Source organism: Falco naumanni, chromosome 7 (assembly GCF_017639655.2).
Source record: "Falco naumanni isolate bFalNau1 chromosome 7, bFalNau1.pat, whole genome shotgun sequence".
Classification (NCBI taxonomy): domain Eukaryota; kingdom Metazoa; phylum Chordata; class Aves; order Falconiformes; family Falconidae; genus Falco; species Falco naumanni.
In genome coordinates this window covers 571,269-592,481 of record NC_054060.1, presented here as the reverse complement: position 1 = coordinate 592,481, position 21,213 = coordinate 571,269, and the positions used below count along the sequence as shown (strand labels likewise).

The 21,213-nt window shown below is 42.7% G+C and overlaps 1 protein-coding gene across 5 annotated transcripts in view; it reads right to left on the bottom strand.

The window, feature by feature from the left end:
- The window catches only part of CSNK1G1 (casein kinase 1 gamma 1), a 108,159-nt gene that overhangs the window by 84,619 nt on the left and 2,327 nt on the right, over positions 1-21,213 (bottom strand). For 3 of the 5 annotated variants that reach the window (XM_040602369.1, XM_040602368.1, XM_040602372.1), the window contains exon 2: positions 3,094-3,201. The gene's annotated coding sequence lies outside the window, so the exon portion shown is untranslated. Of the gene's footprint in view, positions 1-3,093; positions 3,202-5,398; positions 5,473-21,213 lie in introns of all 5 variants that reach the window. The other 2 variants (XM_040602370.1, XM_040602371.1) reach the window with 2 other exon arrangements.

Below are 21,213 nucleotides of genomic sequence, written 5' to 3'. Positions count from 1 at the left end.
TGGAACTGCAAGGCTTGTATTGGGTTTTTAGCAAGGAAATGGAAATCATGCTGACATACAATTGTTCCACCCCCTTGTTCGCCTTCACACATTTCTTACAGGTCAATTTTAAAGAATTAAGTCTTGTTCAGCTAAACATCTGGTGGCTGTTGCTAGAGGAAACAGACTATCTGCAACATTTGAGCAAAAATAATCAGTTACATAAAAGCCAGACTGTATAAGCAAGAAACAAGCATTTTGCTAGTCTATGAATCTCAAACATTACATGAAACCCTGTGTTTAATTTTTGGGATAGAATACAATGAAGTGAACCTGTATGCACTAAAGAAGCCACAAAGACTTGAGTTTTCTCCAAGCTTACAAGAATATAATCATGCTGTATTGTAATTAACCTTCTAGCTAGCAAATGTTCTAAAGATTTTCCAGAAGCAGCAGAGACAGACGAATTACAGCTTAAAAATGAACCAGTTCAGCTATAGGTGTTTTCAGACTTAGATCAAGTCAGTACAAGTTGAAGAGTTATAGAAGATGGGCTTGGTCATTAACTATTTGAGTTAGGGGCTCCTCCATGCCTAGTGGAATAATATTTTTCCTTAATGCTACAAGAGCACCTTTTTGGTCACTGTCTCCTTCCCCCAGGGGTTTATCAGTCTTTGGAGACCAACATCCAACAGCTGAAGCTATGCTGCACTGAACAGGAGGCGTGATTTTGTGGAAGAAGTTTAGAAGAAGCTCTAACAGTATCACCATACAAGTCCCAAAGACCACCTAGAAGCCTTGTAAGGTTACAGATCTTCAACAGGGACTTTACAGATAGATCACCAAGTCCCACAACAGGAGAGGCAGCATTCCCAAGAACGTCTCAAGCAGCATAACTCTAATATACTGGAATGGTACTTCATGTTATGTACTTTTCTACAAATAGATATTGCTGTTCTTTGAGGAGAGCTTCAGCACTTAAATAATCCAGAAGCCCGATGGATGACTAATACAACTAGAAAGCTTCACATACACAAGGATATTTTAGCTATCACACATCATCAGAACTGCTTTCAATACGCAGCCAGAGAACCTGGCCAGTGCACCTCTGCTTAGGGATCCTGAGGCAGGGAACATGCAGATGAAGACATAAATGCTTCCTGAACAAGTAATGAAACAAGTCAGGGTGCTAACTACAGGAGTATGGCCAAGTGAAAGTCATGAAATGGGAAAGCCAGAGCTTCTTTAAATCTTAAATTTAAATATACGGAAAGATAAAAGCAGGCAGGAACGGAATACAAGTATAGGTGGCTTGGAAGCAAGACAGCACCACTTTCCAGTGTCTTGAAACTGATAAAGAATTTCAGTAACGCATTATCACCTTCTACTGCATTAAAAAAAAAAAAAAGACAAGATGGATCTCCTCGTATCATTTAGCATTCACACTGCCTAGCAGTCTGTGCTAGGAATCCATATCTTTGTAAGTGGCTGAACAGAAAGCAAGGAGGGGAACAAATTAGACATTGTGAGCTGAGCAGAAGCTTTGCTGAAGTGAAAAAGCACGCTATGATCCCAAACTCCATGGAAATAGGTTGATCTGATAAAAAAATTCCCAAGATCCCAGACATCTTACAGGAAGGATGAAGAAAAACAAGCCAGTGACTTCAGTCGTGAAAGAAACCCTCCACAACAACTTCAGAGGGTTACCTTTAAGACAAATCATTATAAAATGAAGCACAGTCAGACGACTATAGTCTCCATCGAACTCATGCAAAGATATTAAAAGCACTGTACTGCACCAGTCTGAACTGCTCAAACTAAAGACTTTTCAAACAACTAATAGCACTCCTACTACTGACACACACACAAAAAAATAATCAGTTTTTGTGGATGAGGCTGCAAAATAATTTGAGATACAACATTAAGCAAAACTGAAAACAGTCAGTCTCTGAACAGGCTGAAAGCTACTGAAAGCACGAAACCATTGTCCATCCATCTGCCCCCTTTCAGCTGAAATTACCAAAAGGCAAGAGCTCATTAAGCTTTCTATATATGAAATTCAAAATGGAAATTACAATTTAGAAAGAATTTGTTCTGTCACATCATTTTGTCTAGAAGTAGAACCAGTATTCCCAAAGGACGAGGCACAATTATGGCCCGAAACAAAACGCCCCAACTACTTAAGGAGTATCACTTAGTCTGCACTGGCTTATGTTTGAACAAAAAAGTTTGTCAGTATACATAACATTTGTCCAGAAAGGGAAATCTAGCGCCAGTTTCACTCCTGCAGCACATCCATGTGCAGCAAAAAAGCACACCCTTCCTTCTGTCAAGCAGAGAATTACACCACTCTCAAGGTCATCACTTTTATCAAGTCAGAACACTTGCTGGATTTGTTTACTTTCATCACTATTGCCTGTTTCAGGAAAGCAATCCACAGTGCAGTCAGTCAAACACTCTCACCTACAAATGTTATTTCTTTTGATTTCTCCATACTGGCGAGGAAAATTTTCCTAACATCTTCAGGTTTGAGTTTTCTGCTTTCTGAGTTTCATAGGTCAGATGTAATAGAATTGGCAGCCTAGCCCATATTTTACTTGTCACGCTGGAACAAACGCTTATATACAAAGCACATCAACTCTCCTCCCAGTAATAAAGCACTTTTAGAGAAGCTTCAGTTCACCATGAAAGACTCTGGACTCTCCCTGACTTTAACCCTACCCAATTTCCTTGTTGGAGATATTAATCACTGACAAGAAGCATTGCAGCTACCTATTTCTTAGCTCAATACACATGTTTCTAAGAATAAAGCCAGAGAGAGTAGATTAGGGATGCAAGTTCCCAGAGAAGTTACTTCAGATGAAGAAAGCTAACAAAATTGAGGGGGAAAAAAAATGGAAATAGGGAGTAGGAATTGAGCAACTTGTCTTCAGGTTTCTAAGCATCCTTCCACTGGCTTGACAGATATTTCACAAACCCTGCTGGATTTTATAGTGTCTTCCCTTATATACGGATGGGTTTAGGTGTTTTAGGTTTTTTTTTTAGGAAAGAATATTTGAGCTACATTGAGTTATGCTAAGACACTTCAGAATATCAACAGGACATTATACTCACCACATGTTTTGTAACTCACTTCTTATGTTTGTTATCTGAAATCACAGGGTAGCAAGTGCTGGGGCACAGGAGCAGCAGAGCAGCCAGACAGTCATATCTGTAGTGAATCTGGAAAAGAAGAAAGGACATTTTAGAAAGTCTCCATGTAACAGTTCATAAAAGCAACTTCCAATCTTGCTTTATTCTGCTAAAAAAGCCCACCAAACCAAAAAAAAACCACCCAAAACCGAAAAGCATTGTTTGCAGTTTTGAGTCTGATATGCCAGTTTCCAAGTACACTGTGGATGAAACTGAGCTAAAGACCACTTATAGGAAAATCTAGAATTTCTCCTTCCCCCATTATCAGGGCAAACTAACAGCTTTCTGTGCAATAAGGTGAATTTTAGTTCAGAAGGCAGCGTTTCCTAAAAACATAGATGTTTCTGGCTCTTCAGTAATTTTAATTTTTGGTTTTAGTAAACTGTTTCCCCACCTTGAGAAACAGGTTCCCAAACCTGAACTCCCATGACACAGTATCCCCAGGCTGGCTTCATCTCCTGTGACACTCCAGGCACCTTGGTCAGAAGGACACACAAGGGGTTTTTTTTGTTTGTGCATTTTTCCCCTTAATAATGCTCTATAGAGCACATCGGCTATAGGGCAGAACAGGGCCCAAATACAAATTTCCAAGGGGGAATACACCGTAACAGCGATGTGAAGGTTGAACCAAGATCAAACTGTTTCTGGAAAACTCTGCCCAGGGTGACCAGAGACATGCTGTTCTGTTCTGTATTGAAAACGTGGGTATTTAACTTCCTTTGGAAGAAGACACGTGGGTTTTTCTAAAAAATTAAAACTTCAAAAAGCACCCTTAAGTTCTGAGAAGGTCTTGACCATTATCTGGAAGACAGATTCTTCTGACATGCTGAAATGCCACACTGGACTCCCTTACACACGATGCTCTGACATTGGCTGTAAGCAACCAGGCTCCCCAGTGCCCAACAGGCATTCAAAGCCTATGCCTAAGCTAGTACTTGTATTCTTAACTACTACAGCACAGGCAGGCATTTATAGGTCCATATTAACGTCTACAACTGCTTGTTCTGTAAGCACATGGAAGAGAAAAATGGTCAGCCACTCTTTACCCTGACCATGGCTGAGGGAAACCCTGTATCAGAGAGCATTTTTGTTTTCTCCTGCATCAGCTGGAAGATAGGCCAAAGCTGCCATCACCACACTGTCAAGAGACACCAGTTTGACTGAAGCACGCAGGAATTTGGTCTGCCTCTACCCTGTACTTTCCTAAGCTTATTGTCAGTCCAGTCCAAGTCACATAAGTGCTCTTACAACGTCCTTCATGATTTCTGTCCTCAAGAAGCCAGGAGGATTGCTCAGTGGCATTGTACAGGACTTCAAAAGTCTCTATGAGTTCACAACAGTTGTCATTAAGTAATTCTCATCTACAATTATCCAGCACCAACTCCTGAATGAAGCCAACCACCTGGGTGAGGCACATACACCACCCCTCCACAGCTTCAATGTACAAGCAGTGAGCAACACCCATTCCTCTGAAATGAAAAGGCATTAGGTAGCTGAATAGGTCCCCCAATATTAAGTTTATTGCAAAGCATTTAAGGCAAGCTTTTGTTCTACTTGACGTTAAAGTTGTTCCAAGTTATTTGACCGGGTCAAAGGCTGCAGCAAGGAAGAACCAGTCAAACTTGTACCAAACTAAGCCCTACAAGAAAGGGAAAATGCAAGTGCCTCCATTCGCAGGGAAGAGGGATCGCAGCTTTGTTTAGTTACTTGACATTGCAACCCTAAAAGCAGTCTTGGGCAAAGAACAGGAGTATCCCATTAGCAGCACAGTCCACATACATAAAAGCTGAATACCCTTTAACCCAGTGAAGCCTGTTCTTTTGCCACTTTGAACACGACCCAATTAAACTTAGAAGAAAAGCCAAAAGCTGTGCAGAAAAATTCCAAATGGGGTTCACTGGCCAGAAACTGTCTCAGTTTGTCATAAATACTAACCTCTAGTAAGAGGTGTCTTCTCCAAATAAGGAAGAGTATAACCTGCTCCATGGTACAAAGATTTACTTTAGGGATAAAAGTAAGTAAATTACCTCACGCTATCCTAAGGTTCAGGTTTGAACAAGGGGTTAGATATTCACGTTCTGCTCAAAGAACAAGGCATCAGGCATGTTATGGAATCAGTGTAACGTGAGAAAATCCCCCCACACTGGTCAGCCTCTGCCACTTCCTACTGACAAAGCCAAATGACAAATGCCCATCCTCACTTCATACAAGACATTTACTAACAGACCTCTCTACTTGCAGCACAGCAAACATGACTCCTCCCATGTTCACATAGACGGGATTCCAGCATCTTGAGAGCACCTGAGGTTAAAAAGGCAGAGCTCAGTTTCAATCCTTTCCCTGGACAACCAGAAATCCTGTCCAGTAGCAAAACGGCACAAGCAAAGGCGAGAGGAGCCCACAGTAACAAAAGGATTCAGCTCATGACTGCATCGCACATTAAACCCAGCCAAGAAGCCAGGAACCTTGTTCAGCTGCAACCACAGCATGAAACAAAGCCACCTCCAGCAGCAGCAAAAAGCAATGGTTAACAGGCCAGAACATGTGGACGACCCAGCTGGAGCGCTAGCTCCTCACTATGAGGAGCCCCACACTCTCCTTTTCCAGAAAGCCTCACAAAGCCTAACACTGTGCAGAACCCAGGCAGGGGACCACGTCCCTTCATGAAAGGAAGGCCAAGGTGGCTGGGAGAGCTGCTACAGAAAGAATGACCATGAAAGAGGCAGTACAAAGCCGCAAAGAGCAGAAAGAACCCCTTCTAGCTTCTGACAGATAATTAAACTTTTCTTATGTTTAACAAGCACCTCCAGACACTGAGCCCATTTCCCATGACATCTCCTTGATGACACTAGCTAGGCCTTAGGCTCAGAGACACACATCTCAGCTCGAACCCAACAGGCCTGGGCTTCGCACGACTACAGGGAAGTAATGCGGAGCCCTTCAACAAGGATGCTCTGCTTCCTGCCGGGCAACTTGCTTTGGGAAGAAGTTACTTATTTTGCTGAGTGCCAAGACCAGAAGGATACAAGCACTTGGGGATGTGGAGCTAGGCGTAGGTCCCATGCACCTGTCTGTATTCAGGACACGCTCCTCTGCATTGCTGGACATAACTGTGGCAAAGCCGCCTCTTCTCAGCACACTGCCAACAAGCAGCGTTTCTGTTCAGCCCTCAAAGGCCACGATATTCACATAAACACCATCACACTGACCGAAGACACCCCACAGACCCCCAAAATCTCTTCCAGCTGTCAGTGAGAGAGAACAAGGCTACACCAGAAACTTTATGCCTTCCTAGATGTTTTCAAAGCAAGGAGCAGATGAGAAGCTTGTTTCAGAGTGAAAACTAACATCCCTGAAGGCAGCCTGTGAAGAGATGATATTTGCTGCCTTAAAAGTACACAACCAGGTCTTTTCATCTCCACCGGGGGCTGGGGAAATTGTGCCAGCCTGAACCAAGAGGCACGATCTCTGAGGCACAGCCTGAAAGTCTGGGGTATACCACAGACACCTTTCAGCTCCCAGAGGAGGGCATCGCTTCTGCTGCAGCAGGGAAGACTACTCCACAAACCCATTCCTTATTAGTTTTCTCTGAAAGATAGTACACAAGTAGGTTTTGGATCTTTTGTACTTCACCTCATTTTTCTTTTATGACCAGTTAGCAGCACAAAACTCTAGGCAATACTTAAAAAAAAATAATAATTGTCATCTTTAGGTTTGGGACATTTATAGTCTTAGCAAATGAAAGCACAGGAACAATATTACAATTCCAACCCAATGGACACTGCTCTACCCCAAAGTCTTCACGCTGTCCAGCACACCAGGGAAGGTAAAACAGCTCCCAACAGCATTAGATGATGGAACAAAACCTCAAGAGCAAACACAATGCTCCAGCACTCATGTCAAGCTCAAACAATGAGAACTTTGCTTAGCAGCGCACAGAATGTGTAGTTCTCCAGAAACAAGGCAATCCATCTGTCCTGGATCAATGTATGTTGAGGTGAGCAAATTTCCAACCGAAGCATTCCATGCCCCTATGGAAAAATAAGGTCCCTGTAGACCACTTCTGGTGCACAGGAAAGCCTATTCAGGAGGCCTCAACACTGCCAGACAGTTTTGACATAAAACTTTAAACATATTTGTGTTCCAAGTCAAATACGTAAGCATGCAAAAGCCTTATCTAGAAAAAGGCTTGCGTTCCCTCTTAAGGGGCATCATTTTTCCAAACAGAAGCATGCAAGCGTTCTTAAGGTAAACGTCATGTTCATCAGTTTCACTTCACAGCTCAGTATTTTGTTCTACTCTCATACAGATATTTAGCCAGAGCTATTAAAAAAACCCCCAGAACTCTTCAAACAGCAAAACCAAACCCCAAAATATTAAGACCATTTCAAAATTTCAAGAGATACTAACATTTTTAGAGACTCTACGGGTAGTACCTAGGGTGGCCGAGTGAAAAACTAGCAAGAACATCTTGATGCATTAAAGCTTCACCTCAAACAAGTGAACTCCCAAATAAAAGTCTGACTAATGGTTAAAACTATTAAATAGATGAATTTGTGGCATGAAACATCCCTCTTCTATTCTGCCAATGCATAAGGAACAGTTCATTGGGAGTAATAAAGATATCAGTATGACAATTCAGGAAGTCCAGCAAACTTAAGCTGCACATTGCATAAAAGTAAGAGGAAGAAGCGAGTCCTTGTTTTTAAGTTCAACCAGACAAGAGCAGCTAAAACGTATCACCTGCACCTCCACCCATACACTGCTCTGGTTTCTTAACAGTTACAGAAACCACTAACACATACAGTTCAGAGGACTGCAGCAAAAGCTGTGTCCTCCAAGAGCCAAGGAGGTACACCGAGGAACACACCCCTTCCAGCTCAGCCTCTAGCTTGAAACAGCAGCCGTAAGCAGATGTCTGGGAAAGGGAAAGAAGAGGGCAGGAGTGTGTAACTTCTCTGTGCACTTTTCCACCAGCAGTGGTTTTTATTTCTGGGCCTTCCCAAGTTAGTCTGGGCTTCGGGGTGTTCAGGAACATGCAGTGCAGCCTCTTCATGAGTATATCCATTCCTTGCTGAACTTACCAAAAGCAGTATTTATTTTCTGACACCTAGTTAAAAAAAAAAATACTGCTGCTTGCAAAAACCGTGACATCTCTGAATTCCCTTAACTCATGAATAGCCCACACATTTCAAATGTAGCAAGAGAGTGCTGCAAGCACTGAGCACAATGTTGTACAGCAAGCATGTCCAGATCTCTGTTTTGCCTTTATGAAAGGAAAACAGCAAACAATTTTTTTAGTCATCTAGTGGCATGCCTAACTGTGATCCCTGCGTGTGTTAAGGTTCAATATTCCCAGCAAGCTACTGAAACCCGCGTGTACTTCTAACGCATAACAGGAAGCCTACATTTTGTTAACAGCAAAATATTGAAGACTTCAAAACTTATGTCAACGGTCTTTGTGATGAAAGGGAACAGAACGGTGCCTCAAATAAGACAAGGAAACTACAAAGTTTAGAGAAAACATGCGGGCAAGTTCAGATAGCCTACTCGCAACACCTGAACATCATGAAATGTAATTCTTTAAATCTTTTAACTCATCCGCAACAGAGTCCTACTTACTCTAAATGAAATTTCATTATATAAAGTTTTCACTGCCTATACTTATTTGAGACATTCCCAACATGGAGCTAGACTACGTGTGGCCAGCAGCAAGCAATAATTTGATATCACACGGTTCAACATCATCTCAGCCTGAGTGCACAGAGATGTTATGACCCAGCCAGGGACATTCACAATAACTAGGTTTTATCCTTTCAATACTAGCCTCTGCTCCTGAAACACTGACCTGTTTGATACAGCCTCCAAACCTTGAAACTTCAACTGAGAAAGCCCACCCAAGGAGCATTTTACTTTTTGTTTCCAGATGATTTAACCTTTCCCCCCCTCAACAGCTGCAGATACTGTGCAAGGAACAGCAGCCATGAAGAAAGATAGCACGTGGCTCTGTGAAAAATAAGCACACATCTTAATGTGAAACATCTGCTTTTTACTATTTTTTGTTTGTTTGTTTGTGTGTGTGTTTCTTTTACCACAGAGCAAAGGAGGGTTTCCCTTTTGGCTTCCCCTGAAACAAGACCAGAGTACCCAACAAAACAGCACCAAGTAACGGTCTGGGTGCCGTAAGTTCAGAAAGGAGGATGGAAACTGAGCATACACCTTGATTAAACATTGAGTTATGATAAATACTTAAAAGTGTGATTTTGAACCCTCGCTATCTTACTGGAAGAGGCTTTAAGGAACGCCCTGATCGCAATCTGTCTTGAGTGCCTCTGCACTGCACTCGCTCACCTTACACGTTCCTCTGAAACACGCACTACCCAGATCACATGCTGCATATTAGTATTATCACTTTGCTCATATTTTGGATATTTTTTTCTTATTTTCCAAAGATCCCTTTATAGGTTATATAAGTCTCACAGTTGATACTCTTCTAGCATCTGCACAAGAAGTGTTTCCACTCCCAGTCCCTTTGGGAAGAGAGGTAAGCCCCTCCTAAGTCAAGTTTAAGAGAAGTCACCCCAAATTGCATTTGCCATCTTAGACACAGTTGAGTTCACACTCCCAGGTATCAATCCCAACCTGGATCATCATGCAATAATATGTCAAAAAAAAAAAAAAAAAGAAGAAGAAAAACCAGACGAGTCTAGTCTAAGGAGTTATCTTGCAAGATCCCTTTAATTCACATTTGAAGATAAGCTGCTTCAGTTCTTCATGTGCTTTTGAAGAAAAAGGTAACAAAGCTCTGTTACTCACCTCTCCCAGCCTTTGCAGCAAAGATGATTTGCTTGACATTCCCCCACTTACTACATTGGTTTCCTAAACCATTAACAGACTCTTTATTTAATGCTCTTTAGAACACCTTGCTCAGCTGATACTGCTCCTCAAGCCTAAGCACAAGCCAGTAACCTGAATGCAGATATTTGAGGTCCTTATTCCCTACCTGACAGGTTCAGAAAGCTTGCCACGTACTCAGGTGACACCACTGGCCCTCTAGAGAGGAGGTAACACTTTCCAAGAATAGCCCATTAGTCTCCATTCATCAAGGCCTCTGCTGCTCCTCAACGAGTTTTTGTAGACTTGAGGTTCTTTGCAGCTTCTGGTTATCACTCCCCTGGTTCTCCTCCTTCATGTGTGAACCCCATTTAGGAGAGACCAACAATCCACACATGCCCCAACAGCTGGGAAGATGCCTGCAGTCTAGAACTTGCATCACAATCAAACAGCATCTTTGAAGAAAAACCCAAGCATGTTCTTCGTAAGATGGAGCAACCAACAAGCTGCAGCAACACCCAGTAGGAACTCCTGCTGGTTTTCCCCCTGCCTGTGCTTATCAGACCCATTGGTGAGTAAGTCTAACTCATTACAACAGCAGGAGAAAACCAACCCAACAATACCAACAAAAAGAGCTTTGCACCAGATTAGACAGCAAGGGCAGCTCAGGAACAGGTTTGATGAGCACCAGCAACAGTAGATGGAAAAGGCAGGACCAAAATCTACCCTTTGGGGCACAGCAATCACCACCACAGCCTTAAAAGCTTTTAACACTCTACAACAAGATGTTTCAATACCAGACAAAGTATCAAAAGATCATCAAGTTTCACATTTAGGTACAAAACTACATGAACAGCTCCCTTCACCATGTTAAAAAGACTACTGGTTTAATAATCCAATTTTGGATTAAAACTAGATTTTTAGCAGGCACAGATCAGCAAGCTAAGAAAACCAAAAAAGCAACCCGTAGCTGGTCAGCCATGATGCGAATGCAAGCAAAACAGCGCTGAGGAAGCATTATGGTCCTCGCTATATACACTTCATGTAATTAGTACAACACAGAGCAGGACATTAATATGTGCACGCTTCAGCTGTTGTTGTCCCTGCCCTGTCCGACCACCATCTGCAGGGAACACCCAGCTGCCCCCTGGCCGTGATCCCACACTAGAAAAGCTGAAGAGAAGCATTACGATCACCTCCTCTCCTTTCTGGACAAAAAGGTGGAATTTCAAGAATGTCTCCCTTTTAAAGGGGCTGAGAACTTCATGTTCAATCACTTCCTTCATCCCTTATTTCTGATTTTTTTATTCGCCTGGTTTCAGTTTCTATCTATCCCACCTTGAAACACTTTTACATGTAAGCCACATTATGTTGTACAGCAAATCCCCTTTGAATATGTAACATCATGGGACACCTGTAAGTATGTACAGTATCGCTGAGAAACAGCTTGAGATTTCCCCTCCTGTAAGTATCCATAAGCCATCTTCCAAAGCTCCTAAAAAAATATCGCCCCCCCCCCCCCCCCCCCCCCGTTGCCCCAGTACTCTGGAAAGGCAGGACATTCATAAAGTTGGAGTAGTTGAAACAACAAATATTCTCCTGCCATTTTGTCCAATGATGACTGCAGATGCTACAGGGAACGGTAAGCTTCTGCAGTCTGCTTCAGCATCCACAACCACTGGATTACAGATGTTAGTACAGAGAACTGCCCGGTTCTACCAGCACTGATTTCGTGGACCTGCTAACCCCAGATTGGTCTAACCACTTTTTGAACGCATCTAAACCACCAGCTTCCACAAATGCTTAGAACAACCAGGTCCAGAAGTCTGTTGCTGCTTTTTAAAGAAGTCCTACCCTGGGATAGGTAGCTGCTCCTCTGCCTTCAGCTCAGCTGCCCTTCTCTGCACATTTTCCAACTCTGCTGAAGATGCAACAAGAAACACACAACACAACAGATTTAGTCACACGCTCACCTACTGAAATTCACTCAGCACATTACTCAACGACCCTAGTCCTTAATCAGATTAGTATTTCAGCCCTTCAAAAAATAAAACAACAACGCATACTACCTGCAGCAAGCAAGCACCCAGCATGCCAACAATAACCGAGTCAATACCAGGGAGATAAATCCCAATAGTCCCAGGCCATGCCATGCCAAACAATATGTGGTTTGCCCACTCATCTGCAATAGAGTTTCTTTCACAAGCCAAAAACCCCACACCACTCACTGCACTCCCAAACATCAGCAAGCACAGCAGACACCTGAAAATCCTGTTTGACTTCCCAGCAATGACTTTTCCCATTCAGCTGGCAGCAAGCTACAAACTTCAGAGAAGCGTGGCATTTTTCAAGGATGGTAGAACTGAAGGCATCTTCTTCATTACTTGTAGGATGAATTATGTATTTAATTAGAAGCAGCCTTAACGAAAAGCTGCTGAAGTTGAACACAGAGGATAAGTCTCACTTCACGCAAGGAGGCAAACCCACGCGCTAAAGCAGATGCCAGAACCATCCACCTCTGTGCACAGTCTCACACACACTAAAATCTTCTCTCAGAAGCTGCAGTAAAGTGCTATTTCGCACAGATAAACTTAATGTTACCTCAAAGGTAAACAGTACCACTCACACAGTTCAGAAATTGCATCTATATGAGGCCACTTCGATTCAACTTCCACTTTCAATCCCTAATCTTCAGCGTAGCTGTCATTCAAAACATTCATTACCAAGTAATCTGTCCTATGCACGAAGTAGCATCTGCCTTCTTTGAAGCCTTAATACCCACTGGTGAGGATTGCTTTGTACCAGTAGACATTTTGAACTGCATTCAGATAGAGAGTTAATCACTGCCAACAGCAGCACTGGAAGCATCAGTCAGTGATCCAACACAAAAAGCTTTTCAGCATCACCAAGCCTCAAAGCTCCGTCCACCACAGAAAAGCAGCTTTTACATTTTAATATAGATACAAGTAGGAAAAGTCCTTGTAACACAAGGTCATACCAAGCTTGCTAGAAGACTAAATTTAGCCACCTGTGCCTCAGGCAAGTCTGTTAGTTATGGGGAACTCAGATACTGGTACTGAGCACTGGTCCCTTGGAAGACTTGACTCCACTTCATTGCAAATGATCTCAAAACTGTTAACAGGGAGCCTGATCTCAATTAATCAGAGGAGACTTATTTGAATACCATTCAAAACTAGCATCAGGACACTGCAATACTATTTTAAGGCTGGTTTGCTCAAGTAGTATAATAAACTATTACTACGTTCAATGTCAGAGTCAGTAAGAGAGGAGCTCAAGAAGATTTAACAGATGGGGCTTCAGCACAAATGTACTTTAGAACACCTCCTTAGCAAGCATATTTCCTACTCTAACACGCCTCACACTACAGTTACAACATGCTATAGAAGAGCAGATCAACAAGAACACAGGGATTATTTCAGGCTTTTGTAAATGTTAGCAGAGACTGATGAACAGTTTGTGAAGACAAGCCCCAGTTTATAAAGAGGTGTCACAGTGAACAGCTTTGTCAAACATTTAATAATTGTTCAAGCCAAAAAGATGACTCAGATTCTTCAGCTGTGTTTGTCTTACGATCAGTATCAGCCACAAGTCCACAAAAGGACCACAACACTGACTGAGGTTCAACGTCCAGGATCATGGCAAGAGTTGAACAAATTTACCCACAAGGAAAAAAAGAAAAAAAAGTTACAGAATTTTGTTTCAAGACACCACTGAGGACTATCCACACTATCTGCCTCAGCCCTATAGGCCTTCAGAGACTCTGAAGAACCTCCTTTGGTGCAAGAAACCAAATTACAAACAAAACCAGGATTAGTAAGATGACTGCACCAAGTCCAAATGAGCACAACATTTCTTGCACTAGATGCTGAGTATATATGGTCCAACTAGACACCTGTAAGTCACAGTCCATCCCCTCAAATATCTGCAAACAGATGGTAACACAGTAGGCTGCCTGAACGTCCAACACTCACTCTGCACATAGCTGCTCTTACATCTGAACCTGCCCCTGCAGCATCCCCAGCCAGGAGGATGCTGAGACCCTCAAGTCTCCCAGCCTGTACACTGTGAGCCAAAACCCTGACCTACTGCCACAGCAGCCAAGTCACCCCCAAAACCCCATCTGTGATCACATCATCTCCTTAATGTTGAAGCACTGAGTTTTCTGCAGAGACCAGAAAGAACAGAACAAGTAGTTCCAAAACATCACACTCCCAATTGTAGATCTTGACAAGTGAAGGCACACTGGCACACGCAATAACTACTAACATTTAGAAATGATAAAAATCACTGAGTACCAGTGCTGTATCCTATACAGTGCGTAAATCTAGACAAAAACAAAAGACTGCGTATTGGTTTGGAGCCTAATACCAGTTTTAGATCTTAACCACTGAACAACATAAATTTCAGCGGAGATATTTTTCCCACAGAAGCAGAGAACAGGCGAACTATGATTTACCATCACTGGTGTTGCATCTATCACCAGTAAAACTGAAGCCTTAGCGCTGCCAACACTGCACAGAGCTTTTTCAGAATTAGAAACCTGTCAAAACCTTCCCAAACAGAGGACAGCTGGGAAGCAGTATCAGATGCCAAAGTGGCTGCAGGCCTGATCTCAGCTGCAGGATGATCAGTCAAGGAACCAGAGGGCCTCCAAACCATCTAACCTAGCACCAACACCAAGCCAGCTGAGGCAAACCGTGGCTAGCAAAATAGGACTGCAACCACGGAGCAAGCATTTTCAGGGAATAATTTTCATTATTCAGCACACATAGCACATTATTTTTGAAACATTTATTTCCATCTAAGAAGCATGTATTGCTTATTTCCATCTAAGAAGCATTACTTAAAGCATGTATTGCCTCAGCCCCTCCCTCCCAGTGCAAACCAGTGTTGTGACCTGCTGCTGCAGCCCTGCCAAAAAGCAGCAGCAAGATCAAGTCTTCATGAGCCTCCTAAAGGTGGGACCTTTGAAGTCTTAACTTGGACTTGAAAAGAGACAGCTACGAAGTATGTGGTCTCTGCTTCATTAAAATAAGACATTACAAGTTCTTAATTTTCATATGTTCATTGAAACTTGTTCTTTTAAGATCTAGGAAATAAAAACAAGCTGTAGAAACCGGTCTTGCACGTTACAAAGGAAGACAGTTATAAGGTACCTAAGGACAGCCAGGCTAGCCAAAGTGGGGTTGCTACGGGACTTAAGAGTTAAGCAGCTCACACCAAACTTGAGAAGAGCTGAATTCTTTCATTACACTTGCACTGGCACTGTCAATGGAACACAATTATAAACTGTATTTTAGAGGACTTCCTCTCATTTGTTTTAATAGACCTAAATAGGTGGAAGTCAGATCTACAAGGAATTTTGAGACACGAGGAATGAAAGGTTGAAGACCCAGTAAGTCTAAGATACTTGAAATTGCTACTCTTCAGAAACCCACCTAAAGAATTTTATCCAAGACAGTAATAACTCAATTCATATGCTCCCCCTTAGTGTCAGGAAGACTAGACAGATGTAGGCAGATTTCCTTCAAGTTAGTTTTTCCTGTAGTGTGTTCTCCACTAATGTGAAGGAAGAAAAACAACTGCATCTGGATCTACTCTCCAACCTCTGTAACTCAAACAGATGCGCAGCAGCTAGCAAAGAAACAACGACTTTGGTTTGTCATTTCTACAAAAAAGATGTTACCCTAATTACAGGTGCAACAAAGTATTTAAGAAAAAACACATGCAGATTTCAACCTCATAAGCACTCAAGATTTTCTGCTACATTAGATGAGTTAAATTATGAATTGAGCTTCATACCTAATTGCCAAAATGGAAGTGACCACATTTTTCAATGTAAAATAGCTCCACAGAACACACACTTCAGACTGGTTGGCTTCACAGACTTCAGGTAGGTTTCTCCTACAACTTAATTAACGTAACCTCAGCGCTGAAGTACAGTGATTCCTTGTGGGTTGGAAAAAAGGAGTAGCTCTATAGAAAGCAGGTATTCCAGGGTTTCCTTAGCATCATCACAAACTGCATAAACTCACCAAGTTTATCAGTAGACATTAAAACACATATATAGGACAGCAACTGCTCAGGATATTTAATAAATGATGTGGCCTCTTCTAATGTACCAAACGCCATATGGCCAACTCATCTTGGAAGACTACAGAAATGCAGCAGCTTCAGAAAAAAAGACAGTGGATTCAGGACTGCAAAGAAACCTTTGCTTCTTTGTAAACAGCCAAAATTTTCCCAGCCTAAAGGAATGTCATAATATAACCATAAGAAAAAAAAAATAAAAAATAAAGGAGCAGGATAGCTGAGGCAGACAGGAAAATAGTTTTCCCATCTCAGCACTGAATATCCCCAGTTCCCACATTAAATGCTAGGAGTAGCAAATCCAAGCCATTCAATTGTCTTCCACAAAGAAGAAACTGTCAGGCTAATCTTCAGGGTAGAATTGCTGTCAACTCTTCAGGCTATTAAGTTATTATCCAGAAGAGATTTGCTCACAGACGAGCAAACCAAAACAGAAGATTCAGACAGGTAAGAGACACCTATCCATTTTGAAAAATGAGCTGCTCTAAATAGATCTTACAGGAAGGAATAAAATATAAAGAGCCAGAAGAGAATGGTGGTAATCTCACGCTGATTGCATTTCATTGCTCGTTTTTGCCAACTTCTAGAAATAAGCAGTCTTTTAAAAGGTAGGTAGCGTCTGATGAACCAGAGATCACACAGGTCATTTGGGGTTAAAATACCTCCTCCCTCTGTAAAAAAGGAAAGGTCTAAGGGAATTTAATATGGAATACAGTGATCAAGCAGGCACAACAAGTCTGAAATTTTACCTCTCTGTAGAATCATAGAACAGTTTGGGTCGGAAGAGACCTTCAAAGATCACCTACTCCAACCCCCCTGCCATGGGCAGGAATAGCTGCCACTAGACCAGGTTGCACAAAGCCCCGTCCAGCCTGGCCTTGAACACTTCCAGGGATGGGGCACCCACAGCTTCTCTGGACAACTTGTGCCAGTGACTCACCCCTCTCACCATAAAACCTCTCTTCCTCATATCCAATCTAAACCTATCCTCTCTTTCAGGCTAGAACTGTTGCCCCTTGTCCAGTCACTGCAGGCTCTGGTAAAAAGTCTGTCCCCATCCGTCTTATAAGCCCCCTTTCTGTACTGAAAGGCCACAGTAAGGCCTCCCCGGAGCCTTCCCTTCTCCAGCCTGGACAACCCCAACTCTCTCAGCCTCTCTCCACAGGAGAGGTGTTCCAGCCCTCAGATCATTTTCACAGACCCACTCTAACAGAGGACCCATTCTTGTACTTGGGGACCCCAGAGCTGGACACAGTGCTCCAGGTGGGGTCTCAGGAGAGTGGAGCAGAGGGGGAGAATCACCTCCTTTGAGGCAATTCCTTTACATCCTGCAAACCTTGCTTCCCACACTGGCATTTCTGCCCCTGTAGACTGAAGCCTTCAGTTGTCTTCGCTCGCTGCAGTCAAGGTGACCACTGACGTAGTTTCATCAAAACCAGGAACTTTGCAGGACTCCAAAGGGTGTATCTTCAGTGACCACCTGTTTGTGCAGGAACATGCTACTAAATGTCAGGAAGAAGTCGCTGCCCATGGCCCACAAGGGTACAGCTCGCATTTGATGAAGGGAAGTTTGTGGAGGCAAAATACAGGCTAAGAATAGGAAGGCAAAAACCAAGAGTTGTGCGACAGCATCTCAAAGACTTGCTCCCACACTCAGGCTTGGATTCACCAGGAACTGAGAAGGTTTTTGGACAACTGGAAGCCTGTGCAAGAACGAGGACTGAATTAATAAAAAAAAAAAAAAGCACCAGAACACTGGCACTTGCCATCAAGGTCAAAGGCTCCTCTGACACTTCAGAAGAGGAGCAGAGAAAGCCAGCAGATACAGAGAGGCATGCATTTAAGGACAATGCAGCTTTTGGGGCAAAAAAGCTGATTCATAAGAACTTCATTCCTCCAAACCCCCTACAGAAGGGACAAGAAATAGCCATGTAAAAATCATAAGCCAGAAAAAAAATCAATACAGTACAAATAAAATAAGATGGGAAAACAAAAACACATTTGTGCTTTGCTTTTTCACAAATGCTGGAAGTCTAGAAGTAAGATGAAAAACTCAAATGTCTGTTTTTCAAGAGATAACATGGATGTAGGGGGCTCATTCAAATCCACAGTGGAGCGCAGACAAGTCAATGGGACATTCAAAGGATACACAGACTAAGCAAACCTTTAGAGGATCTAAGCCTTCTTCAGCATACACTGCCATTTGAGTAATCTAAGTTTACTATGTCAGCAAGAAATACCCTGTAAACCAGAATTCCAAGCTTAAACCAGAAAAATACAATCTCAGCCACCCAAGCAGCAATAGCAGCTGTCACGCTACCACCAGAGGGTTGTACAAGCACAAAACAGTGCATGAAACGAAGACTTCAAATGCCTCCACATAAACTGCGTGTCAGGTCAACACATAACACCAAGACTAAATTCTTAAATAGCATAAAGCAACGCCTGCCCAGCAGTGGATGAGAGAAGTAGCAATTCCTGCCTTCACCTCGAATGGTGGCTGGAGTATTGGTGTGAGCCCCTACTGTGCAATCTGACAGTGATGTAGGAGTAATAGAAGCCAATCCACCCAGTACAGCAAAGCTAAATGTCCAAGAAAGAAGCTACATAAAAATCTGTAAGATTAAAAAAGAGAAAAGTATGGAGTAGCACAATTTATTACTGGGTTAAATAATCATCAGACAATGTCTCCCAGAAGTTAAAACTGTGTTTTACACCCAGCATGCTGAGCTTAGCCTTTTCCACTCTCCCTGCTTGACCCCAGTAAGGCAAGCCAAGCAGTTAAGGCTTTGGGTGGCAAAGGACCTCTCAGAAGACAAGGTGACAGAAACCACCTCACTTTACATGCAATGTCCAGCAGGAGGAGGACTGGGAGGTCCCCCACATAGTTTCTTGGTTAAAGCTGCATGAGGGTACCTGAAAGCCACTTGCACCAGCTTTCACAGAACAATTCAGAGGCATCTGAGCAACCACAAAACAGGGAGTCAAGCCAGACAAATCAGAGTTATCCTAAAGAATGGACTAAATGGATGTAGGGCTAATTATATTTTGTAAAATGAAGTCATGTCTCAGGAGTCAGTTGGAGGTTGTTGTCTTCCCCCCCCCTCCCCCTTCTTCCTTTTGCAGGAAACAAAGCATGTGAACAAGGAAAAGGCAACTGACATACTTCATTGAAAAAACCATACTTACTACATGACAAGATCCTTCAAAGCTCTTTGGAGAACAAAACTCTATAGGATAAAAGGAAAAATCCTTCACATGTGTCAATAACTGGTTAAAAAAAAAGATAAGGAGGGGGGACGAAAGGCATCACTGGTCAGTCTTGTAGCAGAGGGGACTCTCCAAAAGGTTCCGTTTCCCTGAACTATACTGAGCTGTACAAGAGAAGGTAGTACTAAGATGACAACATTTGCTACTCTGAGTAATTCAACATGATCAGTAAATAAGAGCAATAACTCTAAGGAACTGCAGTAAAACCTTGTGATACGAGTGGGTGATACAATTCACAGCACATCAGGAACAACCACCCTAACTTCCACTTAAAAAAATATGACAGACTGAACACTCAAGGCAACACTGGGGAACAGGACACCAGGGCTATGGCAGAGTATTCCACAACAACTGTAGCTCCATCATCTTTTTGATCACTAACGAACAACAAGAAGGTCTGTAATTACAGACACAATAGTATAGAATAAAATACAAATCCACAGCATACAGTGTTTTCTGAAGAGGCACCCACACCACAAATACCACCTCCTGATCCGATCAGCACCTCTGCCAACCTCCCCTATTCGCTTGCGTGGCACCTCCTGCCATACTGATTTTAAGGAGGTTGGAGAAGAGGTGGCAATGACATGAAGAGCATGGAGAAGAGACCTGAAAAGGAAAGATGAGGACAATTCAGCCCAGCCAAGAGACCACCAGGAATGGAAGAAGTAGTTTCCTGAAATTGTGAATGTCATGGAGAAAGTGAAGAAGTAATTTGTTCTGAATTTGTTTCTTGCTGATTTTTTTTGGACAGCCCCAGTTCTTGTTTTCTGTCTCTTCCTCACATGTAGACCACATAGAGGGTAGCCTATATACATAGCGTCTGGCTTTGTGTCTCTCTGCAAGGTAGTGAGTATCAAGATGATTCAAAGTGAGAGGACAAATCCACAAAAGAGAAGTATGAAGGTTACTAAATTCAAACACCTGGCTCAGGGAGGTCACAAAATGCTGGAGAGAGAAAAATAAAGCAATACTTCCCCAGACCAGATCTGCTGTATCTGCATACTCCCCTCCCCAGGCATCTGCTACTGGTTACCAGTGAGCAGGATACCAGGCCAGATGGATTCCTGGTCTCATCTGGCAGCACTTTTTAAGGCATTATGAAGGATTTCATCTGTTAACCTGAAAATATGCAGCAGCTGATTGCTTCAGAAGAGCTGGAAATTAGTTTAAAAACCACGAAAAAGGGGGCAACCTCAGTGTAAGGAAGGCAGTAAGTGGCTGTGAACCGGGCTGCACTTACGATCTCACTCAGCTCCCAACCCCTCTTGCAATGGAGCTCTGTGGACCTGTCTGCTTGATCACTCTCACCAGGATATTTTCCATCAGCAACTTTGGCACAGGAAGTCAAATAGTTGTCAATACAGAGACCTGGAACAGCATAAAAACCTCCTACAGAAGAGTAAGATAAATGGACTGGAATGAGGCAAGGTCATACACTTCAGACTTCGCAAGAAATAGTACTATGAACTGGAAAGCTCTTTAATCCAAAGGGAAAATGAGACACACACACAGGTTATTAGCTTGTTGCTGTGACCTGTGAGGCACCAACCTGATTCAGATGTGAAAGATAACGGCACAAAGAAATTACCTGTGGCACCACACAGCATCCCAGAGAAACCTCCCCTGTCATTCTGTGCCCTGCTCCGGTCAAGGGCATTCAGGGATTATTATCTTTAAGCAAACCCATGCACATAAAAGACCAACAGAGAACGTAAAAAGGCAACTGCAAGGTTGGTGTGCATGGTTTGGAAATAAGAAGCCAAGAGGTGAGTGCTTTCTGAAAGCACCAAAGGAGGGAAGAGCTGTTTTTATAAGAGGCAACAC